We start from the raw sequence: 26,876 nt of genomic DNA, 5'->3' as shown, positions 1-26,876 counted from the left end.
TAAGCCACCAGTGAGTGCCTGACAACCCTGTGTCTGGCATCAGGAACGGGATTTCTTTAGCATCTAAGCACTGCACTTGTGTGTAATCATTTTGTGGATGGCCCTGATGGTAGAAAGCAGAATGTTATGAATTGAAAAAGACAAAGCAAACCACCAATGAAAACTGACTGTGCAGGCACACGGAACAGAGCTGTGTCATGGGGATGGTTTGTGTAGTCTAGACTGCAATGAGTGCAAGGCAGCTGGAGCGTGAGCCCGGAGCAGTGGCCTTGCTGATACTCGCCTCCCTCTCTTGCTCCTTCACAACAAGGTTAAGGGCAGCGGGAGGAATGCATGAGAAAGGGAGCAATGTCTGCATGCCATGCAGGCTCTGAGCAAATGAGCTCCAGCTTTGGTTCCTAGTGCTGAAGTTAACCTTTGAGAGCACAGCAATGAAAGGAAGCCACTCAGGCAGCCATTCCTGGGCAGCTGCTGCCTTTGTGACTGGCTATAACAATGTCATTATAGGCATCAGGTGGGTGTGGGCTGCCTTCTCCAAGCAGAGCTCTTGCTACAGAAGGATCTAATGCAAAACCATCGTTATACAGGGCCATGACAAGCAGGGATTTTCAGAGGTGGACTGGGATCTGCAATGGGGCTTTTCAGCTCTGGGGTCCAGCCCTGATGCAGCTGTGAGCTACAGGGATGTCCAGCTCCTGGGAGAGCTTCATCCTGGGGGGTGACCTGGGTGCCTTTATCCCAGTGACTTCTTTTGTTCTGAGAGCAGAGGAACCCAGCCAGGCTTCTCCAGCCTTTGCATGTTCCTGCCCATCCTCAGCACAGATGTTTGCTTGGGTACGATGTGGGGAACACGGGAGCATGGGATGCTCTGAGACAGATGGGAATGCTTTCTTTTTTTTTTCCCCCCATGCAGAATGTCACCAGTTTGCAATTCACATGACAGGAATCAGAGCAGGAACGTTTTGGTTTAATCCAGTCCTCTACCCGCACTATTCTTCTGCAGGCCAGTGGGTGGTCACATGCTAAGCCAATATCAAGTAAATTAAAACCAAAAAGAAGGGCTGAGACCCACAGTGGTGTCTGGGACCTGCATCCCCATGCTGTGCAGCTTTCCTTTCCTGGTGAAGTCTGGGTCAAACATGCCAGCATTTATCTGCTAGTCTCCTTTCTTTTAGCAGAGCTGAAATTGGGGAGCTTTGGACAATGTGCTCTCCAGATTTTGTTGAACACTGTCCCCAAGTCTCCCTGCTTAGGAACAGCGCGGTGGGCCATGCATGCTTGGACCCAGTGTGGTACTGGTCCCACTTGCACTGATTCTATGTGGCCCTAAGCTGTTCAGACCAGCTTGTGGATGGGAATCCTGGAAACACAAAGGAAGATCAAGCAGGGAGAAAGAATGAAGCCAATTAACAGATGATGGTCCCTTCTCATGTGCCAATTACCGATCTCCAGGCAGACAATTAGCATTAAGAAGGCAGCACTCCACCACTGGCCGGTAGTTTTGTACCCACCAGCTGCGTTCTGCATTACTGCTGTCAGGTAGTGATATACACAGCTGTTAGTGAAGGCATCTCCCAGAACATGGGAGCATTTCTCTCTGCTGCAAATCAGCGGAGGGGTTTGTGAGAGGGAACGTCCTTCTGCATCTTAACTGTAGGCTAAATCTGAGTACACAATGCAGCTACTCCAAGCTGCGTGGTCAGAGCCCAGCTCAGATTCTTCACGTGCAAGCACACCTTCCTTTGGTGTTATCTCCTAAAAGCCATATTTAGGTTGTTGTATTTCTTGGACACTGCAGTTTGCCTGGACCTAAGTGGGATAAGTCGATCTACGGGCAGCTTGCAACCAGGTCACTACAGCTGCAGCAGCGCGTGCTCAGATTTGGATGTGACCAGTATTTTCTGCCACAAACTGCATGAGTAAGTGTCTGACACAGCCTCACTGCTGGACAAAACAAACACAGGGTGAACAAGCAGTGGGCAGGGATTGTTTTGATCCCAGTGAGATGCAGGGCAACCCCTGGTGCTGATCTCTAATGGCTATGATATACGTTCTGCTCTCGTGATTGTCATGATTTTCTTTAAGCCTCACTCCAATGAAAATGCTATTCATTGTAACCCCACCACCTTTAGTTTCTCAAAGGTCTAATTACACCCATAAATACTTCAGCAGAAGAATTATAATCAAGCATCGTCCATTTAGCATCCACATATCTTGAAAGTCACTCTGCAACAGTGACTCATCTCATTCCACATGCCAAAACCCATGCCTTGCATTTTTAATATCTGAAGTATTGATGTACTCAGAAAAGCTTGGCCACAGCACTAAGTAGTGTCATCAGATAACATTTGTGTTTAAGCTTCGTGCTCAGGGCACACTCATCAGCACAAACCGACTCATCCACCAGCTCCGTGGCTTCCAGCTCCCCGTCTTGGTCACATTCTCTGCTTCTATTTCTGCATCTGAATTAAGAAACTCTCACCTCACCACCCCTTTTTTAACTGATCTCATTTAGTATTTCATATGCTGGGCACCCCAGACATCCTTGGACCACACCTGGTTGTGGTGCCTGCCAGTGGCTGGCTGGTTGGCTGCCAGGGGATTGCTCTAAAGAGGACTTCAAAGGCAGTTCTTCCTAGGAAATCCCTCAGCCCCGAGTTAACCTGCACAGTGTTACCTTCCCACCTTTGGGTCCAGCCTCTCTGTGTTCTCTTAGCAGGCAATGGGGACGTGTTCATGTGTTTCTGTTCCAGCTGCACGCTTCGTATCCAAATGTGTGGAAGAAGCAGCTGAAGGAGCATTCCAGGCTTGTTCATTAGCTTAGGAAGTTAATCTGTTTGATGCTGCTCGATGACATTTCATTAAGCATTCAACTCCTGGACCTGCTCTTGCCTAGACAAAGGAAATAAGCAGTGCATTAGGCTGAGTCTTATCCTACTGTGTGATGCTCTCCCTAACACGAAGCTCTGCTCTTTTAAATCAAATTCACTTCAAATATGATTAAAATTATTGGCCTTACATAAAGCTCACCCCAGCACAAGGCTGAGGGCTTTGAAATGAAGCCTTTCCTTTGCTGTAGCTAAGACATGGCCTTCAATGCAGATGGATGGCTATGAGCCTATGGCTGTTTTCTTCTGAACCAGGGGAGGGGAGGGGAGGGGGGCTGGATGCCAAGGAGGGGTTGTGGGTTCTTGGGGCTGCACAGAAAGTTCTACTTTATTGCTCAGATTCATCCAGCCCCAGCTGGCTTGCATCACCTCCAGTGGTTTACAAGGAGTGCTCAGTTCCACTATTTGTAAACCATCTTTATTTCCCAAGGAAATCCTCCCTCAACATGACCTTTCTCCATATATACACAGATTACTCAGGCTCACGATGAGCTGCAACCCTGCACGGTCTGTTAGGGTTTCCTCAATCTCCCAGAAGTCCCACTGGTTTCCTTTGCTAGGGGAAGCTATGGATACACATAGATCATTTTTGAGCACTGATTGAGAAGTCTGTTAACAAATGACCAAAGAGGGGTGGGGGGAGTGGGGTTGGGGGGGTGGGAACCACACAGCTACCTGACACTGAATGCTATTATTTCTGGTTATCATGACATATTTTTTCTGTGTATTTCTTGCTTTGCAGTCTGTCATTCCCCGCTGTGAGACATGCCTTATGAAGTGGACTTAGTTGGATTAAGTTGATGGATGGACTCGGTGATCTGAAGGGTCTTTTCCAACCTAAATATTTCTGTGATTCCTGCCATTGCCTTGGCCAAAGTCGGGCTCCAGGCTCTTCCTTGGGCTGCCCTCCCCATTCCTAGCTCACCGCTCAGTTAGCACATGTAACTCAATGACTGGTACTCACGAATAACATTTCTGATGAAGGCCTGGGCTTGCAGGGCTCAGCTCAGCCAACCTCATGCAGCTGCTTTCTCACGAGGGGCAAAGGAGCGGATGCTGTTACTTACAGGCAAATAAAAGCAGCACAATGTGGTCATCTCAACCCCTTCACAAAGACAGGAAGCAAATTATAGCAACAGCGGAGCAATCTCAAGATAATATGACTAGCTGCCAATTAATTGCAATTTCAAGTCAGTTGGCTTTCCTTTGCAAATGCCAAAGAAAGCAAGAGACACTCTGGAAAGCAAATGATACCTTGTCAGTTATGGAAATAGAACGAGTAAAGCTTTCTGGGGTTCAAAGCTGTGTGAAAGAATGGATACTGAGACTCCAAATAGGTCCTAAGTACCCAAGTATTGCACCCCACGTGTTGGTGCTTGTGTGCAGCATACAGAACCTGCTCTCTAGCTGTATTTCTCCTGGCTGAGGAAGAGGAGAGGCTTGTCCCTACAGATCCATCATCTGCTTCCTGAATTGCTCTACAAGAAACCAGCATTCCTTCCGAGCTCAAAGCAATGATTCAGTCAGCATACAGTCAAGCAGCATGTAACTGAAGCTCTCTTACTATCCGGATGCATGTTCTCTCTCTTGTCTTAGGGAGACCTCAATTGAACTGACTCCTCACCTGACGCTGCAGCAGTGCCTAATGTGGGAGTGTCTGGGCACACCCAATTGCAACTGCCCCCATTTAAAAAATCTGGCTTGCAGGGTATCTTAGTTTTCACTTTGCATTAAGTGTCTTCAGCCTGTTGGAGCAGAACCTTAACTCATTGCATTCAATGGCTTTTGGATGATCCTCTTTTGCTTTCTGCAGAAAACTGAAAAGAGGGACTAAATGTTGTTTTAAGGTCCCTGATTTTGGTTTTTCTGCCAAAGCAAATGAAAGGCCTTTGTTAAAACTGGTTTTCAGCTGCTTTCAGAGAATACACAAGCTGTTCAGGAGGATTGTACAGCTGAAATTATCTGCAGCTTTTAGGTTGTATATGGATGTTTTGGCTTGGGAAAGTCCACTATGAAATAACAGCTTTGATGGGGTTATCGTTACTAGAGCAGAGGTGCCCTGTTTCTGCTATGAAGTGATCAGATGAGCAAGGAGCAAACATCTCATAATGCCATTTGAGAGTGAATCTCCAATGAATCTGAATCTCCCCACTTAGCATTTCAGTGTGATGGTCACCCTCAGGCACTTTTCCCATAGGCAGCCATGAGGTCTCCCCAGAGCCTTCCCCTCTCCAGGCAGAACACCCCCAGCTCTTTAAGCCTTTAGCAGAGGTGCTTCAACTCTGCTCATCCCCATGGCCTCCTTTGGATCTGCACCTGCAATCTGACAGGCAGTGGTGGGAGAGGGAGGGGATGCTCTGCTCCTGGAGTCGTTGGGTTGGCCATAGGATGAAGGAATCTGCCCTGTTGCCATCCCCATCCCCTCCAGGTGCCCCTGCCCTGGCAAAGCTGGGTCCAGTGGCTCCTGGGAACACCCACCAACACATTCTGGGCTCTGTGGTGGCACTGTGAGCTGAAGGCTGATGATGTGATGGCCACTCTCATTTCCAGGGCTGGGTCCACATAGGCCATGCTGCTCTGCTCCATTTCTGCCTTGGGTCGCAAAGCATCACCCCCACCCAAGGCAGGTGGGTAGCAGACCCTGTAGCAGGAAGGCAGGCCTCCAGGCTGCTCCTTAACAGAGGCAATCACATATTCACTCTTGGACGACACTGTTTCACTATGCAGCTCCAGTGCTATCATTACATTTTGCTGAGTGCTCTCTTTATGCTTCTCCCCCGAGTTACTGCCCAAACAGCCCTCGGCCATATACATCATCTCCCCATCTTATTACATGGTTATCATCTTGTTGGATATAAATAAGCTGTTCCAGAGCCTGCTACGGTTCCACCGAGAAATGAATGCATTTACAAAGTAAAATACATTGCAGACTGGTATGGCTGGCAGTACTTTTCCACACTCCTATAATTAGATGGGTCCTAACCAAACTACGTGTAGGAGTCTGGCTAGGAATGCAAATAATAGATTTAGTCTCTAGATACCCTCCTGCCAACTGGGCATGGAGTATTTTTGCTGCTTAGAGTGATTAGTGGTTCTTGGTGCATACCCAGAGCTCTTCCAAGCCAGCTCACCTCCTGCTCAGTGTTTGCTCGCTGCATTGCCTTTATTAATTGTCTGACCTCAGAGTAAGTTTCTGGAGAAACAGTAGAAATCTGAGTATAATCAGCCTGAAGCTGCCTAGTGGGGCATCTCACTGCTAATATTTGATTATCCAGGCAATAATGCGCTCTGAATCTCTCAGCAGAAGGATGATGCCGCTCCTTTATTTCTGCCTCCTTTGTGGCTGGTGGAAATGTCCAAATCCAAGGCAGAAAAGCATCTTTCATAGTCTGGACTCAGGTAACTGCAGGGAAACTGTATCCCTCAAAGCAGCCTGGCCAAAAGCTTTCCAGAAGAGTGCAAACATTCTGATTTTCCTGTGGAAGCGAGGCCAACCCTTGCAGTTGTTCCATGGGGTATATCCGGCAGACCAACATCACTCTGACCTTGGCAGCCCTCCCCAGCTCTTATTTTCCATGCTGAAGATTCTTTGAAATGCCACTTGTGTCCTGGACACCGTAACTACTCTTGCCTTTCATACATCTCTCTTGGATGCATGGCCTTGGGCCAGCAGACTGTACTGCAGGGGAAGGAGGAGGCTGGAGGTGGTGGCATCAGTGGTGCTCTGAGTGCTTAGTCCTGAGGGGCTGATGGCTCAGAGTGCTGGACTGGTGATATATCTGATAAAAAGCCCCATCTGCTCCATTTTTATTGCTGGCCACAAGAAGCGGTTGGATTATTGCACATTGCAGCCTCCCAGTAGCTGGAGGTTTTACAGCCTGCGTTTTACTCTTGGTAGTTCAGCTTGTGGTAGAGAACTGGATGTGAGCAGCAGCCTTGGTTTTATGGTTGCAGGCAGTGAAGTCACACTGAGCACCTGACAGCAGGCAGGAGACTGCAGTTACAGACAGCGATGTTATCAGGGGCAGCAAAGTTGGCCAACTTACTGGAGAAACCTATTTGACCTTCAAAGTACTGGGTGTTAGTACTGCAAACCACAAACTTTACTGCTTTGATTTGGAAATGACTGCATTGAATGTCCAGTTCATCCTGTCCTGTGCACTTACATTTTATTGCATGCTGGTGATAAAAGGCTGTCAGCATTATTCTTCTGTTAAATGCTTACAGGACTTTCTTAACACAGTGCTTTGCAGTTCTCCTTGCCCTCTTTCAAACCCTGTCCAGAAAAGGGGGGACATTTGCCATCTCTCAAATAGGTAATGAAGGAAGGGAGATGCTGACTTGCCTAACAAGACTCTGGAGTGAGGAGCCTTGGCTTTGGTTTCTAGCCCTGGGCCTCTGCATAGTGTTTCCTTGTTCTCCTGGTGCCTGAAAGAGGCTGTATGTCTTAGTACATGGAAAAAAAGAAAGAAGGAACACTTTGGCCTGTCAAGTGCTATTTGCTATGGCCCAGCACTGGGTCGTGAATCTCCTTGTTCAGAGGCTGTCTGTGCTGAGTGTCTGTCTAACACAGTGGGTAATTAGACCCAGTTGGGATATTTTGGATGTGAAAATTATGCAGATCTATTTGCTTCTACTAATCAAAATGGTTTAAAAAATAGGCAAAGACCTCCTGCTGTCTAAAGCAGTTTTTCATTTGAAGCTGAGGATTTTCAGGAAAAAAAGCCAAACAATTCACTCAATACAGCAGCCTCTGCTTTCAGGTTCCCTAACCATCTCCTTTGGGAAAGCTATAAAAACATTTTCCAATCATTTTCATTTTAGTTTTTGTAGATAAAAGGGGGCTTATTCCCAAGCAAGATCTGTCAGTTGTTCTTGATCTCTGCAAAACCCACTCACACTGCTTAGGGATGGCGTGCAGTTGGGCTGGGAGCAGAGTGAGTCATGGGGCAGCTTGGGGGGAACAGTGGGACCCTATGGTTGATGTTTGAGACCGATGTTTTAGACCAATGACATGCTGCTTTTCAAACCCCAGACAAAAATAGCTATAAAAACAGTTGGATTGGAAAAATGTTGACCATTTAGATATTGGAAGATGAAAGATTGAGGTTCACAGAGCAGAATATGTAATGGGATTCACCACAGATCCGCTGACCCAGCAGCTCAGTGTCATGTAGCTTCTTCTTTTAATATACTTCTTTTGGCTCCAAACTAGTGGCAGCATCAACTCGTGCTCACAGGTCTCCTACAATCTCTTAAGTCTTGAAGAGTAAATCAATGACTACTAAATTCCTGGAGATTTGTCCCTGTCAGAAGTAGAGTTGCACAATGGTGTAGCCTGTATTCCAGAGGAAAATAGAACTGTGATTTTCAGATAGTTGTTAATGTAACTCTGCCCAAGTGTTTCTGCTTTGCAGGGAGTCACATCCAGATGAGACCTCTTAACCCACAGGAGCTGAAGAGTAAACCCAGTCAATTCCCAGACATTCAACATGACATATTCCACACTGAACCCTTCTCGTAACTTTATTTATAATTTCCCATCAGTGTTTTCTCCAGGGCCTTGTATTTCCCTTTTTGTCAGGACAGATAATGATTTCAGTCACTTCCAAACTTTTAGCATCAAAATGACACAGATGTAAATAAGGCTCATAAATCTCATGACCCTTCGTGTCCAAGGGCAAAAGGACTGTAGAGCTGTTCTTTAAAAACAGGACGGATACTAATGGTCTGCATAATTCTTGGAGTCCCTTGTGTCATTTACTCACTGTGCAATGTATCTGTACTACGTGAAGAGAGAGAGGGTGCATGTGCATGGGACTGTAGAATCATGGAATCATATAGATGGAAGGGATCTTCAAGATCACCAACTCCAACCATCAACCTGACCTTCCAAGTCCCATCAATAAGCCATAACCCTTCATGCCAAGTCCACTTACCAGTCAAACACCCCCAGGGATGAGGACTCCACCACCCTCCAGGGCAGCCTGTTGCATTGCTTGAACTACCTCCATGGAGGAGGAGACCAAGGTTTGGTTTCCCTGCCAGGCTCAGCGCATGGGTTTGGTTTACTTTAGTGGGCATCCCCACATGGCAGGGAGGTGGAACCAATTGGACTTTGAGGTCCCTTCCAACCCAATCTGTGATTAGATTCTATGTTTCCCTGACAGCTCCCATGGGAGCAAATGCAAAGCATAGGGATGGCAGTGAGGGAGACTGCAGAGCACATCGTACCAAAGCCCAGCCATGGTCATTCCACCATGCCACAAATCTCCCTCTGTACAACCCACCAAGCTGCAGGAGCTGTAAGTATCCCTCTGCCATGTGTTATTTGTTAGCAACATGTACTAAACTGCAGAATAATTAAAGGATATGTTACATGATATTTATGCCCAGCGACTCAATAAAATCACTTTCACAGCTGTTTTTACATAACTCTCACTTTATTTACAAAGAATCTGTTACGCTGAAACAGCTGTGAAACTGCTTTTCATGTCGTCTGGCTTCACCTCTATTCATAACTAGGACGCTGATAAAAATCCATTTTCCTGCATTTTCCCTTGTGTTGAGTTAGTTATGGACGGTGACACATTAGCAACGCGCTCGCGGGGCTCCATGCAGTAGAACGCACTTGCTGCCCAAACTTCTGCAGCTCTCTCCTTCATACTTTTGTACAGGAAAATGACCAGTTTGTCAAGTTTGCACAGTGGTTTACTGGGTTTACTGGTTGGCAGGAATTGGCTCACAAATTTCTGCTGCTAGATGTTCCAGTACATTTAGAACACATATGGTATTCCTGGTAGCTGCCTGAACTCACTGCTCACACCTCCACAACTCAGTAGGGTGGGTTGCCCTCTCCAGTGGGGTTCTCATGTACCCACTTCACTTCCCCAATGATCCCCATTCAGGTTGCTGGGGTCTGAACAATGAACCTTTGCAGACATGAGATGTTTTGGAGGCTGTTGTGGTTCCAGGAGTGCACAGGGCTAAGAGACAGCAGGTTTATGGATGGGCCCTGGGCAGCCTGAGCTTGTGGGGAGCACACAGCCCACACTGGGGGGTGAAACTGGATGAACTTTAAGGTCCCTTCTAACCTAAGCCATCCTTTGATTCCATGATCCTGTGACTTGATAGGTCATTCTGCTGGTTGGACACTGTAACCTTGAAGGTCTTTTCAACCTAGATGATTGTATGGTTTCATTTAGTAGCTTTAATTCATGTTTGATATAGAATGTAGGCTATCATCAGTACCACACAAGCAGCTGTGAGAAGGAGTGGTGCCAGCACCCTTGTTTACCAGCCAGTGTTGGTCTGGGGCAGCCACACATGGGCAGGGAAGACCCCAGGGGATGCACTGAAATAAACGTACTGAAAAGATCATTTCATTTAGTTAGTTTATTGGGAAGTTCATATGAAAACCTTGTTTAGTCTCCCTTTAAGGGATGGCCAACCTTCAGAAATACGCATCACTTCTTTGCATATGTACATAACACTTTTACAGATGTATGCAGCAGTGCTAAGCAAGAAGAATCAATAATAATATCAGTAATAACAATGAGCCTATGCTGAGGATACGTGAGACTTCCAGTCTGACTGACTGTAAGGAGCAATAGGGCAGATCATTAATTGCTCCTGCTCACCATAATGCTAAGGGGATGTGGGGACTTATCCCTGCTGAGACTCACTGAGCATGGCCACATCCAGCTCTTCCTACTGACACATGGGGATGAATTTTAAAGTGCTGTATGTGCAGATGACAGTGATCCTGAGTGCTGAGTTGCAGGGTGAAGGAATGCAGTGTTTAGGGAGCACTGCTCCTCTACAAGTGGATCCAGTGTATTTGTCTTCTTTTGTGCTACCCAATTTGTATTCTCCAGACTCAGCCATAGTTTAGGATTTAGAAAATAATCTACATGTAATGGAGAGAATCAAACTTTCTTTTTCATCTCATTGTCTCCCTCGCTGTCAAAATCTTATTTTATGCCTTCCTCTTGCAATCCATCTTAACAGCCACAGTAGAACAGGTAATATATCTCTGTGCCTGAAGAACTGAGGGGAACTTCAATGCTCATATCTACATCTTTGTGAGGGATCTAAGAGCAGAACAGGGAAATATTGCCCCCAAGCAGTACCTCACTTACTGTCACACATGGAAGCTAAGACTATAAACCAAAACGAACATTCACTGTTAACATCAAACAAACAGATGCCCCCAGCACGTTGGTCAGCCCAGTTTGCCTCATCTGGTTTTATCATCCCTTTAGGTGAGGTTGTGCAAGATTCTCTTTATTCCAGTTAGGAAAGAGGAAAAATGAGTATTTGCTTGTGTGAGATTTAGTCTGGCAGCCTCTGGCTGTGATTCCTCCTGAGCTGTAATGGCACACACATCTGTGCTGGAAGCAGTGGGTCTAGCTGATAAAACACAATTCAAACAGAATTGTATCTGAAAATCACTAAACTGAGCAACAGAAACAGCATGTCCTAAATACATTTTCCACTGTTTCCTTACACAATGATGTGTAATATCAGAAATTGAGTTTTTGCTATCATTATAATCTTGACTACCAATTCTCGGACTTCAGACACTTCAGCTCACAAAGGCCAACATAAATTCCAGCACTGAAGCAAGCCGTGGTTCTGAGGAAGCCGAAGAGAAAGGATATGCATAAGCAGCCTGATTTTGTCACAATTCACTGCACTTTTGTGAGAGCATGAGAAGGGAAAGAGATGTCTGAAATGCTCTCGTGCGCTGAAATTACAGGCTGCTCCTTGTTAAGTAAGATGGCCGGGTGGTGGTGAACAAGCGCTGATTGTTGTTCCCCCTAACTGTTATATTTTAGAAGACAGATATTGCAGATGAATAATGTATAAGCCTGAAATCACTTCTCAAGGTGCTTGAAGCTCTCAGCTGAGATGCAAAGCACAGCACAGCATATTGCTTAGATTGCCTTCAAAGTGTTCTGCTTTATTGTTCTGAAACTCTGCATAACCATTTCCCTTCCAACATCAGTTCAGTTCATGCCGGGCCATTTTTCTGACTTGAAAATGATAATAAAATATGGTTTTGTAGCTTGGCAAAGTGGAAATGCTAAGCCATGGCCTGAAGCAGTGATGGAGCACCTGGAGGGAAGGTAAAGCCAACCCAGGGGAGCTCAGGTACACACAATACAGCTGAGTGACCAGAAGGGCTGGATCCAGAATCCACCCCTTCCCAGCCCTCATTTAAATGTTGGCAGTGGAAGGAAGAGCCTTTTGCTGGAGTTCCCTACATACCTGAGGCTTTCTGAAGGTAGGCAGCTTCTTTCCTTTATTTCTGTGCCCATGGATGTTGTATTTGAGCAAATTCTCACTTGTTGTAGCCTAGGACTTTTCTGCTCTGCTGTTATTGCTTTCCATCATGTTATGCAGCTTTAGTAAAATCCCTTGATGGAAAGACCACCAGGGTAAAGCAAATCATGGGCTGTTGTGTGCTGGTGAAGAGCTTGTTTTCCGTATTTCCAAGATATATGTTTCCTGTGCTATACTTTTGGACTTGGCTTTGGAACATTTTAGGGTGCTGGCTGATGGGATATAGGTTTATTTCATTTCTTACATGTTCCCAAAATGCCCAAGAAAATGGGATTTAGTAGATCAAGGAAAGATTAATGTAGTAGTAAATAGGTAGGGGCAGAGGAATGCCTTAGAGCTGCTGTTCTCTGATCTTGACTCTCTCATCAATACTTTTCAATCTACAGTGCTGGGGGGGATATCAGTACTAATGCCTTGAGGTGGCTGAAACCACACATCAAATCTGTAATCCCTGAGCTGGCAGCTCGGCAAATTATTTCTGTATTGGTCTTTATAACTGTAATTGTCACAGAACAGAATCTTTATCTATTTCTCACTCTAAATTACGTGACTGATGACAGGGCTGGTCTCTGTGCAAAGATGAAGCTGATGGCTTTGATGGTGTGAGGATGATGAATAGTGCTATCTGTTGGCTTTTGTGCGTTTCAAAAACAATTTTTCTCCTGATGATCTTTTGAGACTGTATAATCTTCTCCTGTATAGTTGAGGCAACGTTGATATTGTAGCAGAAAGCTTAATTTCCAAGGTGTGGTAACTCTTAGCCATATAGTGTGAAGGAAAAAATAGTTGGTTTCTGTCTCAGTGTAGAGACTGAACAAAAAAAGATGGCAATGTGGAACAGTTGGCTGGGTTTGTAAAACTGTTCTGTTTTGCAGAACATAGATGGCTTAGGGTGCTAGCAACAAATACAGAGGTTAAGTGATTTAGGTCCTCCATTAATGTATGCTATGACTTAATCATGGCCAAAGATGTGCTTGTGGAGTCTGTGCAGCCTCAGAGGGGAGAAGTGAGCACAGCTCATCCCCAGTCAGCTGAACACTGGGCTCAACACTCATCCCTGCACCAATGAAGGCCTTCCCACTTCTGGTTGATATGATCAGAGGGGAAACGCCACCACAGCCTGTGCCCTGCCTGTTCTGCAGCTAATCTGATTTTCTTAGCCTGGCTTTGGGTGATTTATTCAACGTATTCTGCATGAGCTCTTGTGTGAATCAGTGTTTTTGTTGCCATCAGTAGAAACACCAATTTTACAGCTGTCGCGCTTTAAGCTGGAGGTGGGAGCTGAGTGTTTAGCAGCACAACTCAAGGCTGGAGCAGATGTTTTGAGTCTCCTTCCCCTCTGAGCCTGTCTGAACGCTGGGTCCCCTCAGCATTCCTTTTCTCCCAGGGAAGAATGGGTTTTGTGCTCTCCTTGTCAGAGGGTTATTTTTATTAAAAGCACTAAAAACCCAACGACACCCAAACCTGAAATCATAATGTCCGATCAGGATCAGACCCTTAATTATTTCAATGAGCTATTGCAGGGTTTTTTGCAAGTAGTTTTATTCTGTCTATCCTGTCTGAGATGTGTTGCTCAACCTTGTGAGCAACTTTGCACGTAAGTCGTCTTTCACTGCAGACCAGGCTATCCCAACTCTGGATAATTAGAACCAACCGAATTAATAAGGTTCCTATGGAGACAGCAGTCCAAACTGTGGAGTGTGTGGGGCTGAAGCAACTCCATGGCTTTAGATGTAGAAGTGGAGTAGAAGTCAACAGCACAACTGATGGATGGATGGATGTGTGGCTGGGAAGCCAGATGCTGTGGCAAGAGGAACTACCTTGGCATGTGCCAAGGACAGTGGGAAAAACTCACATGTGGGAAGTAGCACTGCAGAAAGGAATTGCACATGTTGAACTTTGGGTTAAAGAAAGTCCTCCTGCTTGTTTTGGGAGAGGAGTGCACTGAAACAGAGAGGTGAAGAAGCTGTGATGGGGAGGTCAAGTTAGAGAGCAGAAGAGGGTTCTGAACCAGAGGGTGATGGGCATGGATTAGCTCCCTATGGCAGGAGGCACAGCCTGAGCTCAGGTACTGCTGGGACACCACTCCCACACACAGAGTTTGGGTAGTGCTGTGTGGAGCTGGGAATTGGTTTCTATGGTCCTTGTGGTTCACTGTCAGCTTGGGATGTTATGAAATTCTGTGATTTTTGCGTAGGAGGAAATCGCATTCAAGTGTTTGTTCCTGTCCAGGGTGATGTGCTCAGTGCCTGTGTGATGACATGAGAGGCATCACAAAAGCTGGGTACATCAGGCAGGAAGCATCTGTCATTGAGGGCTCAGCAGAATTGGAACATCAGGTTGGGCTGCACCTGTTCAAATGAACTTGCTGTAGTGATCTGCAGAGATTTATGTGTGTATCTTTGCTGACCTAATAAAGTCAGGCACAAATCCCTTGTTTTCTCAGATATGACTATGATTAGCTTGGGTGTTGGTGATCACAGTGGGACAGAAGTCCAACCAGAGGATGGGGGAAGAGAGAACAGGGACCTGGCTTGGTCCTGTGCAGCTCTGTAGCCTTTACTAAAGGCCCAGAACTGCAAAGGCACCAGCAAGAAAAAGAAAGGAGAGAGAGACGCAGGTCCATTATCAGTGCTTTTCCATGCTTGATTTATGTCCACAGAAATGGTCGGAAACCAGCTGGGGATGTAAATTGGAGATGTTTGGCCTCTGTTTGTGCTGGTTATTTCCTGTCTTTTGCTGTTTTCCCACTGTGAAAGATTGCTTTTGGCACAGGCAAACTACAACATGTACTGAAGCATTAACATTAGGTACACTGCCTGCTGCTGGCCTCCTTCTTTCTTTTTCCCCATTTGGGGATCCATAGACATGCATTTAGCAAAATAACGTCGTCCCCCATCTATTTTATAACATCTGTACCTGGCTTAACGGTGTTGTTGGCACAAATCAAACATGCTTCTCCATTGGCCCCGATATCAGCTCAGCTGTTCTGAGATCCAAAGCTCTATTTGATGATTTTCCTCAAAAATTCCTTATTTTATCCCCTAAGAATAACACGATGTTCTGTAAATTGCTACCCCACAGGGGACTTCTGTGACCACTTCAAAGCACTTCAGTCAACATGACACAGTCACTTAGGTACCCTCCTTGTGGGCAAGCTACTGCCAAGACAACCTGACAGACTTATCCAGTGCAATTAAAACTCAATGTTCATAGTGACAGACCCATTAAAAATTCGATTTGCTCCTCACCACTTGAAAGCAGCAGCCACTTGATGTGTATACAGGCTGCTTTTGGATTTTGTTGCTAGAGGAGGTTCTGATGACCTCTACAAAGCCAGTGTAAATCAGACCTGTGTCCTCCTGGAAAACCACCCGTCCACCAGCAGCCAAATGCATGATGTGGGCACAGAGGGGGAAGGAGGATAGGGCATAGATATGAGAGTATGGGATAGAGCATGTGTGGTGGGATGCTTACCAGAGGAGTGGAAGAGGTGGTGTTTGTGTCCTCAGAGTTACAAATGGATTGGCTGAGCTGGAGAATGGGAAAACCAACCTGTGTCCCTACAAGGAAGAATCTAAAGGGCAAACACCTGGAGCTGCTCAGATAAGGCTGTATGCATGAAGGCAAGCACTCGAGTGCTGTGATGAATATTTCTGCTGGCCTCTGCTTACATGCACAGGGCAGTGCTGGAGTTGGCTTCATGCGGTACATCAAGGGAGAAAAACAGGATCTATGGTCCCTCAGGACCAGAAAGTAATGGCTTATGTCTCTTTGTTTCTTTTCCCCTATGTTGGTGATAATTTGTAGTGTCTGGAAGTGTTAAACTCTGCTGTGAACTGGTCAGCCTCTGGAGATGTGCACTATAGGACTTGTCTTAGCAATTCAAGGTTATGCCAAAAGGATGGATGTAAGCTCATTTCAGATAGTGTGATGTGCTGCTGGGGAGGAAAACATGGAAGGAGAAAAGAATAAGAGGTTTATTAGCTCTGCCCAGCTTCTCACACAAGAAGACAACCTTTAATTTCATCCCTACGAGGCTCTGTTAACAATAGATGTATGCAGTGTATAATGAGTTAATGCTTTTAGGAATACTCTTAAGATTTATGGGGTGCACTGAATTCATCAGTACAGAGATTACGTTAATGCGGTTCTCTCCTGCATTTAGCTCAGATGCTGGGGTTGGGAGCGATTGAGTGTGCAGCCTGTTAACCAAGATAGATGTCATAGGAAAACACAGACATGCAGAATAAGCCTGGCAATAAAAGGGGCCGAGCACTTTGTTAGGCACCAGAGGAATACGAATTAAACAGAAATACGACTGTACTTGGAGAAGCATTTGGAATCACTCACAAGAAGGAAAGAGTGGAGAAGAAGAGGAAATAAAATAAGGAGAAGCTATTTCCCCTGGCTCAGCAGCGTGTGCTCCAGTGCTGTGCAGGAAGCCCATCTTTGGAGCTTGCAGATAAATCACCTGCGTTTTCTGCCCTGGCTCTGGCCAGCTGTGCAAGGACATAAATAAGTTGCTCTCCACCAGCATCCTTCAGAACAAATTAGTCATTTCCACTCGAAAGGACACAAACAAAATGGGAAAACAAACGAGAACAAGGTTGTGGAGCAGAGATGGCAGCCTGTGGGACTGTGAGGTGTCTTCTGAGCTGTGTGGACAAGGGCTCTCCCACGTATCTGTTTGCTAAAGTGAATGCAGCGTAAGTTTTGTTCTTGGGATGGTGCTCTATGATGATGGCAAACATAGTAACCATGAACACTAACATCAGTGAAAGTAATGTGCTTTATTAAGCAGATATGGAGAACACTGAGGGCCCAGTGGCTCCATACAGATATACTGAAGTTGAAACTATTGCAGAAGGGCAGTAATAATTTTGGACTCAGGAAGCAAATAACACTGCAATTAGAGAATCTAATTAGTGAGGATCTTTACATAATTAAATTAATGTAGTCATTCTGGTAAAATGTCATGTTAACATTTCACTGACATTCATATTTACTAATAAAACAACAAGGTTAAGCAGTGATGCATTATGTTTTCAGGATACAATGTTCTGTATAGGAATTTTCTTTTCGGTCTTTGCTGCTCTCCACAGATAGGGCACAGTGTTTCACATCTGAATACCCACACCATCCTTCTTCTGAGAGCAATTCTGATTAGATTTTTGACAGGGAATGAGGCCCAAAGCATTCTGTGTATAGTTGAGTGTCTCGAGTGCATTGCAGTGCTTAGCTGGCATATCTTCAGATATTCATGAAGGTTGGAAAAGACCTCTGAGATCTTCAAGTCTGGCTGCCAACCAAGCCCCACCATGCCCAGGTGCAGTTGCATCTCTCTAACCTGCCTCTCAGCAACAGGGAAAAAGGCAGGAGGTAATGTAGAGTCCCAGGTCTGATTTCATCTCAATGGCTGGACATGGCTTTGTGCAGCCTGGCCTGGTGGTTGGTGACCCTGCTTGTGGTGGGGGATTGAAACTGGGTGATTATGTTCCTTTTCAACCCAGGCCCTTTTTTTCTACGCAAAAGAAGTTCTAATTCATTAACCTTTTAATGATAGGCATATACTTCACCCTGTCCATGGAAGAGGGTCAGAACCAGATATCTTTAAGGTCCCTTCGACCAAAAACATTCTATGATTCTACCTCTTCAGCCTGGGTTTAGGCTTAATATAGGACTTGTTAGCCACTAATTCAGAAAGGCCCTGCATGTCGAATACATTCTCAGCCTGCCCAGCTTCCTCGGAAAGAATTTGCTCTTGGCTCTCACTTTCAGCCCACATTGTCTCAGAGTTCACAAAACAATGACTGGATCATCAAAGTGTCCTGAATTAGCTTCTCCTGTCACAGCGGTATGAAAACAGCAGGGAATTGATCTCCTTGCAGCTTTTAGCAAGCCATGTTACCACGGCTCATTTCTTCGATTTCTCATACCAGATGCCAGGTGGGTTCTTTTTTAAGCCCATTTGTTATGACTGTGACATGGGAGCTTATGACCTAGGGTAGTTCTCTTGCAGGCAGAGTGAAAAGAGACCGCAGGTGAGAGATAATATTAGGATAAGTGTGGGGTGGGTTGCTGGATGCACATGAGTAGGACATGGTGACATTATCCAAGCTGCCCTTATGGCACTGCAGATCCCTCAGGATGCACACATGTTGATGTCCCTGTTTATTGCAGTTGGACCAGATGACCTTTAGTGGTCTCTTCCAATGGTTCTTTGATTCTATGTTTGCATGACCACTCCTTTCCATGTTGCAACGGGAGATGGTGCTCCAAGCAGCAGGTTATTAAAGAGAACTTTCCAATATGGATCAGTCATGGCAAGTACAGGGGTTCAAGGCATATATATGGAACTACAGAGCAGTGACCCTCTTTGACTGCTAACAGAAAATGTCTTCCACTGCTGACAGTGCACCTGCAGTTCATATGGTCCAGAAGGTCAGCACATAGAGAAACTGGTGCTTGCTGCTTGCTTTTAAGCTATTCCTACTTCAGATTCAGAGCCAATGTGTCCATTTGGAAGCTATGGAAGAGTTGGGGGTGTTTTTAAATACCTAACATTCACCTGGTGCTAAAAACGCTGAGAAATGGAAAACGCCGTTACCTAATCTGACTTGGGCTAGTGGGTAATTAATTTGCCCAACAAAGTCAGGCAGTCTGCATCCACTTCTAATACAGAGTAAGAATTATTTCCCATCCCACTTGTGCTCAGTGAGCCTTGAGTAATGTTAGGGTTGGCTGACTTTTTGAAATAATATTCCAACTCGTGTTTTGGTAAACACTTGACAAAAATAACAATCTCCCACTTGAAAACAGTCTCCCTCTTCTTTCTATTTCAGCCATCTCTCCAATTTGCTGAAGTGTCTCCTTGTTCCCAGTTTGCAGTGTCTGGGGTCCTCAGGAGCGTTCAGTGGGATTTATTGCAGTGTTTTGCAGCTGCCCTGTTTGAATGAGGAGAGATTTCTGCATGGCCCTGTGTCTGCCCATCATGGAGGAGGTCCTGCCCTTTCCCAGCCCTGATGCAAAGCTGCCTGAGCTTGTGCTGCCCTGAGAATTCATGCTTTTGCATATTTCATTAGGGCTATTGGTGTCACGGAAAAAAAGCTGAAATAAAATGCAGCAAAAGAAGAAAGCTGAGTGGAGGGGGCAGATGTGTAACAAGGCAAAAGGAGAAGCAAAAAGGAGAAATCACATTATTTTTGGAGTCGCTTGTTAATACAGATTCCATCCAGTGATCAACAGAATCACAAAGGTTGGAAAAAACCATTAAGATCCCCAGCCCACTGCCCATGTCCTTCAATGCTACATCCCCATGGCTCTGGAAAATCTTCAGGGATGGGGACCTGGATCTGGGCAGCTGTGCCAATGTATCTCCTCTCTTTCAGAGAAGATATTTTTCTTAATATCTCACCTGAACCTCCACTGGCGTGACTTGATGCCATCTCTTCACATTCAATCTGTTACATGGGAGCAGAGGTCCCTACTTACTACATCCTCCTTTCAGATTCTTGAGCCCAGCAGAGCACTTTGTTGTCTGAAGCCTCTCCTTGCAACCCATCAGGACCAGCACATCTGCTTGCTCATGGCACAGCTGCCAGTGCAGATCCAGGGGCATTCATCCCAGCACACATCACTGGTGTTTGCCCCACTGGAGTTTCCAAATCTTGGGTCTTTTAGGAACTGAAGTGCAGGATGAGTCTGCTTGGCTGCATCTGGAGAAGGAAATATCACAAACTAAGTGATAAATTCCTTTCGCGGTAAATAGCACAAGGATAGGAAGAGATTTTTGCAACATAGAAGGAGTAAAATGAAAAATAAAGTCATTTTCAATCAGTGGCAGAAGCGTCCCTTCCCATCTTGTATTTTTCCAATAATGACGTGCAGTTTCTTAGGCGTCAGCCAAGGGAAAGTGGCAGCATCAGCTCCTCAAATAAATACCGTCACCTTGCCCACCATTAGAACTCAGAAAAATACGTGGAGCTTAAATAAATACGTGTACTGAATTAGCTTGACGTTATTTTCACCTCCAGTTCCTAGCCAAGGTGCATTTTTACCCCGTTTTTGTTTAGTCAGAATTCTGGTTTTGATGAGAAAGGGAAGAAAAATGATTGTTGTGGTTTGTTTTATACTGAGCAGGTCCAGAGGAAAAAAAAAAAAAAAAAGAAATGGAAGACCATTTATTAAGTGCAAAATATTTTCCCAGCTTCAGCTCCTTGCATTTTTTTGTCAGTCGTGTCTTCAAGAGCAAAAGTACTGTTTTTATGTGCAAGAACTTGAAAGAGTTTTCCTAGGAACTGATTGTTCCCTCTCATATCCCCTTCGTTATTGTGATATTTTAAACTTTTCTGTGTGTGTTGTGCTTGTTGTAATGTGTTTGAATATATCCCATGCACCCAATGGAGGAGCAGAAGGAGAAGGGCCATACTTGGCTGCTGGCACATGGCTCCATCCAGGGCTGCTACTGAGAGACCTCCAGGCTTTTTGTTTGGGAAGGGGGTTGCTCAGATGGGATGCAGTATCATTAGTGCCAGGCTGAAGTTCTTGCTAAAGGATTTTTGCCTTAAGAAAGTATAGGGAAACAGCAGAACAAAGGATTGCATTTTCTGGCTGACTACAGCCTGGCTTGGTGCTGTGGATGTGAGCTGGCCCCATCATACCTGCCCTGCTTGTGCAGGGCAGGATGTTCCAGTTGGCTCCTTGTGCTAATGCTTCCCAGCAAAGCACCATCGCTCACCCTTGTGAAAGATCAAAAATCAGCTCTTTTGCTGGCTGAGGAGTAAGGAGAGGGAATGAAATATGAACTAGTTTGTGGGGCATTTGTAGCAGAAATGCTGTCGCAGCCTGAAGCAGTGATGGAGCACCTGGTGGGAAGGCAGGGCCAACCAAGAGGAGCCTCAGGTGCATGCAGTGCAGCTGAGTGACCAGCATGAGCCAGGATCTACTCCTTCCCAGCTCTCATTTAAGGGCTGGCAGTGGAGGTGAGGGCATCTTCTGGGACATCCCTGCCTTCTGAAGTTAAGCAGCTTTTTTTTCCCCTTGTTTCTGTATCTATTGCTGTAGTGTTTTAGTAAATCCTCTTTTACAGCATTCTAGGACTTTGCTGCTCTGCTGTCACTGCTGCAGTTTCCATTGAGCTGCAGCATTGAACATCAGTTCCAGTTATGAAAACATATAGTTTTGTCTTTTGTAAGAGGAAGAGAATGCAACAACTTCTTTTCCCATGGGGAGGAAAAAACCCTCTGCACTGGGGAATTTTCAGCTGGGCTTTTCAAAGCAGTTGAGTGTCCCTGGGAGGCAGGAGTTCCTGGAAGGGAAAAGACCCTTTGGTTGCTCACCTCTCTGGGCAGCCAGCTGACAGGGATTTTCCATGCACAAACTGTTCCCTCTTTCTTGACCCGAACATTCTTCCTTGTTTAGAGAAATTTAGTCTTATCTTGGAAAAAGAAAACCAGAGACTCTCGCTCGTCTCTTGTCAGGGTGAAATGAAAGGCAACAACAAGGCATGAGGGTTTCCAGAGAACCACAAGCATTTCTGATGTGTTACCGCTGTTAGAAATTCAGGATCTGAAGTCGAGACGGATTGATTGGTGTTGTTCCCTTTCAGCCTTTTTAAGATGGTGAAAAGACAGTTCAGAAAGACACAAAAGAAAAGGCCAGTTTTCCTGATCTGCCCCAGTCGTTTTGATTCGAAGCTCTGGAACTGGGATTGCTTTTCCCAGTTGTTTGTTTCAGTGAATGCCTCCAGGCTTCCCCTGCAGCATCATGTGGCACTGTGTTATCTCTGCAGAGGGGCTGGCCAGAATCACTGCATGGGGATGTTTTGCCTTGAAAACCTATGGAAAACATTGGGAATCAGAGGCCTGGAAATCAGCCCAGGTTCATATAGAAGACTGAGCAGAAGCTGCAGTTACCCACATGGAGGGCAGAAAGCCTATGCTCTATATGTGGAAAGATGTACAATAATATAAGGGGCATGCCAGCTGCTGTGAGAAATGGACGAGAGTGATGCTAAGAGGAAAAGGCGAATACTGCAAGAGGGGAAGTGCTAATTAAAGGCATGGTATTGCATATATTAACCTTAGGCTATGTTGAAAGATATTCCAGCAACAAGTGCAAATTCCTGCGCAGACCATTGGAAGCCTGCATCTGGCTCTGGCTGCAGATGGATATAGTTAAAATGTGGATGCATGGAGGTTGTCCTCTGTCTGATGGGACAGACTGTCATCACTTTTATCTACCGCTGTCACAGAGTGGTAGGTCAGTGTTCTCCACAAAGCTGCCCCCAAGCGGAATATGCCATCAGCAGTATCACAGGATGATGAATTAACCATGGGCTGCTGTTAATAATGCATTTGTCACATTACCTTATCACTGCTGTTACTTGTATCGTAATAAATTAGTCAAATCCTGACCTGCCTGCATGCAGTTCTGCATAAACACCTGGGGATTTACTCTCCATTCCTTTATACCTGGGAAGGCTGGAAAGAAAGAGAAAGAGAAAGAGGCATTTAATGGATTTAATGGAAGAGTGAAGTGATGGAGCTCATTGCTGGAGAAGCCCAGCACTGTACCTGCACCAAGACAAAGCCCACTGGCAGGATTCATCCTGCACCACTCCTCAGATGAGCTGTCCTGCTTGTAGTAACATGATTACGTGGCTTAAATGAAATTAAGCTGTTATCACGATATCCAGCTCCCTTCTGAACCTCTTGTGAAGCATCCTGCCAATTTCTGCTCATCTCTTTAAAAGCACACGGGGTCTGTGACACAGTACAAATGGATTTAGCTTCTGCTGCGGTTGACTAGCAAACTCACCATTAATTATTGATCTGGCCTGTCAAGCTCTAACATCAATTATTGCAACCAAGACACACAGGTCTTTGGAATTAAAAACATCCATAACCTTTGCAGGGAAAGGGCTTACTTTTTTTGGCTCTGGAATACTGTTTTTCTTGTACGACACATCACGGCTCCTGCAATATCATCTCCTCTCACACATGGCAGTCTCCCAGCTCAGGTAAGCCTCTGGGCTGATTAAATGATGGCAGTAGATGGCCCACAGCCAGATCCTCCGATAAGCAAATGGCTGTTCACCTCTGGAGCTGATGCTTGGATCCCTGGGTGTCACTATTTTTTCCCCTCAGTATGAATATCTTTCAGTTTCTGGCTTGTAAGAATATCTTTGCTTTTCATCCGTATTTCAGCTTTGAGATAGGTAGAAATGGAAGTTAGGGCCATCAGCAGTGGGAGATGAATCAGCTGACATTTCCCTGGTGTAATCAGATTCAGATTTACTTCTGGAAGATGGGAAAATGACTCTGACAGAGCCCTGAAGTCCTGAGCTGAGGAAGTATGTTTTTGTAATTGCATTTGTTGATGAAGAAAGGATAAGCAGAGGATAGAGCAGTATTTCCTTTCTGACTGATTCAAGAAATATTAGCTTGCCAATTTTAGAATATATGAAAAATCACCTTGTAGTTACTAGGGCTGGAATTACAGAGTCCATAGAGCAATATCTCTGAGAGCTTTTACTCAGACTCATTTCTTAGCGCTGAAAAACAGAGAAATAATTCTTCACATGGGGTTTGTGGGTTTGCAAATGAAAGCAACGTTTGCTCTTTGCAACATGAGTGCGTAAAAGACCAGAGTCTTCACTCTATCCTCAGTGGATGTTTCAATCCACAAAGTAATGCTCATCCTCTCCTGTCTGCGGGCTCCAAACATGCTCCAGAAGTGCTGCTGGATTCCAGGCGTGGGCAGGGAGCTGCCAGGCTGTTTGTTCTCCATTTCACCTCAGGTCATATGGTTGGATTGGGAATTCCTCTGCCTTCAGTATTTTTACAGCACCTATTTTGAGACAATCTTCATCCTCTGGTGGCACCATGTGTTCAAGTGGCTAAGAACTAAGAAGAAACTGCAAAGTTTGAGACTGTAGAGGAGCTACTGAGTGTATCCCGCAGTATCAACTTTTTCCCTTCAGGATCTTCCCTCAAATGTTAGTCAGCAAGGTCCCACTGTTCAGAGTCTCCCTAAAGCTCCTGTCCCTTGACACAAAAGGAATGGCGCAGCCTAAGGACAGTGCACTTGTACATCCAATGGGGAGGGACAGCTGACAAAGTTTTATTCAGCGAGGGCTGAGCCATGGCAGTGACCTGCCATCCCTCCATGGCTTCAGCTCTGTATCATCCAAAAGGAAATGCTCAGATAAATACTGAGGTCAGGGGAGCTGATCTGACTGCAGCCCAGCCTGATGGAAATTCATAACGAATGACTTCACTATGGCCTGTGAGTAAGCATCTGACCTTAGTGACGGGGCAACTAAGTCAATGGTTAGCAGCCCAGCCCTTGCAGTCTTACAGACACAAAGCTGCAGAAACAGAGCTCACAGAAGCTGGCAGGCTATGCCTTGATCCCATGGTTTGAAAGCCAGCAGCAGCTTTGAGTGACTGATTCCACCCTCTGCCAAAGGCGGCTCTCAGAAGCCACCAGGTGCACAGTGCTATGCCAGTGCACAGGGCTGGCTTTGTAAGCACGTGCCTATGAGCTGGTACCTTCTTCCTGCCTCTCCCCATGGGCCAAAACTCCTGTAGGTCTGTTTTCTATAGGAGAAGTGACAACAAATTATGCCCAGTTTTTCCCTTCACCCTACGCAGCAGATAGGGGAGGCTGAAGAGGTCAGTGGGCAGCAGCTTCCCCTCTGAAGAGAAAAAGAGGAATTGCTTCTTCTATTCTTCAATTCAGACATCAGCGGGAATAAATTTAGCAGCAATCATTGTGCCTTTTTGGAATACTTAGAAAAAGCAGCTGGGAACACTGGGAACATCCCCATGTATCTCCTGCTGTAGATGGTGCACTTGCAGGTGCAGGTACGTGTGCAGTGCATCTCCTTTACAGCAGTGTGAAGAAGCTGCTTCCTGGGTTTCATATGTCTCCTCTTAGGAAGGGTAGAAAACGTAGGGGAATGAAAGCCCATAGTAGATGTGTCCAGAAGAAACATGTTCCCCTGACTTCCCTCTTGAAATGGAGGAGAAAACCTGCCCAGGATTCATTTTCTTGCCTCTAATTCAACATAACAGCCAACTCCTGCAAAGCTATTTGCCGTTATGGCCATTTGTGCTAGCAAGCTCTACCTCAATACTTTTAAAAATCATTATCTGTTAAGACTTCTGCAAATACGCAGTGAGGCTGGCAATGCCTCATTAAAGCACTGAAGAAGAGTATCATAAATTTTATTGCCTCTGCGTTACATGTTAATGCCATAATGATACAAACCTATTCGGAATGTATGAATTTCCTTATCACTTCTGCAACATCTCATGTTTTTTCTGGATGAGCTCTTGAGAAAGGCATAAAAATGAAAACGCTGTTAGAATTCAAGCACAGAAGTTACACCAGCTCCATTTTCTTTTCACTTAAGGAAGATGCTTGCCCTAACCATGCAGAGAATATATTTCAGAATGTAACTGCACTGAAATGTCAGGACAAATACTATCCCAGCAGCACTCTCAGGCAATAGACTTATCTGCGATACTTAACTGCCAGCCCGCTATTTCTCTGGAGGCGCCTTAACTTCTAGTTGAGAGTCTCTATCCAAACACGCTAAGGTCAATGGGAAGATTATCATTGGCTTCTCTCAAACCTTTGATCAGGGCAGAAAAATGGGTTATTGTTAAATGGTGCTGAAACACAGAGTTTCACACGATACAGCTCTGTATTTAGGGACTCTGTATTTTAGGGTCTATCTCCAAGAACATGCTGTTTGCTGCTTAAGCTTGTAAAGCTGTACATATGAAAACAGATGCGTTAGTAAGAGTTTAACGCTGTGAACTTTGTGGAGTCAGTAGTGTTTGAAAGATGAATCCCATCAATAGTTGTTACCTGTATCTTATTCCACATAAAACTGGAACTGGGCTCTAGATAAATGAACATAGATAAACGTTACTCAGCCTGTAGAAATCCCCATGGGCTGGGATTTGTTTCGCAGTGTCAGTCTGTCATTCCTCTCTACAGGTCTTTGGCTGTGGTGAGGGATTTTCAGGACACGCATTCTCTTTGGTGTGCATATCATTCACCTTTGTGTGTGACTGTGCATTTGTGTGCACATCCAGGGCAATATAAATCACCTTTCTGTAGCTTCTCAGCGGGAGTTAATCTGTTCAGGATTGAGCTACCCATCCTATAAAATAGGAGAAGTGTGCATTAAATGACAGGGATGCTGGAACACCCATGTGCTGGAGTTTCATGGCCATGCTGTCATTTTGAGGGAGATACAGAGCAGGGACACAAAGATGACATTATCACTACAAAGCCAGATTTACCATTATCATTCCCAGTGATTTAATTCAGGGCTATGGTATCATTCACTTTGAGTTAATGCAGAACTGCAGTCTGTATTTCAAAGTCTACATTTCCATATAGATAAAAATACCACTTGCTCACAAACTGTTCATAACCTCTCTATTCTTTGTGGAGCTACATTTCTAACCAGCGCTGTGGGAGGCTCTCCTTACCCTGCAGGAGAAGGACGTTCCTACTTGAAGCTATCCCCTTGAGCTGGGACAACATAAATTGTGATGGAGGGAGCTGGTCCACATCCCTCAGCATCCAGGATGATGGATCCAAACTCCAGCTGCA

General features: G+C 45.3%; 1 long non-coding RNA gene across 1 annotated transcript in view; it reads left to right on the top strand.

Annotated features, from left to right (window-relative positions):
• LOC107316286 (uncharacterized) overlaps positions 1 to 26,876 on the top strand; it is a 33,224-nt gene that overhangs the window by 2,958 nt on the left and 3,390 nt on the right. The window lies entirely within an intron of this gene.

This window comes from Coturnix japonica, chromosome 8, assembly GCF_054131305.1.
Source record: "Coturnix japonica strain WE chromosome 8, WE-NBRP24, whole genome shotgun sequence".
Taxonomy (NCBI): domain Eukaryota; kingdom Metazoa; phylum Chordata; class Aves; order Galliformes; family Phasianidae; genus Coturnix; species Coturnix japonica.
Note: the sequence above shows the minus strand (reverse complement) of the source record. Positions and strands in the feature narration are given on the sequence as shown.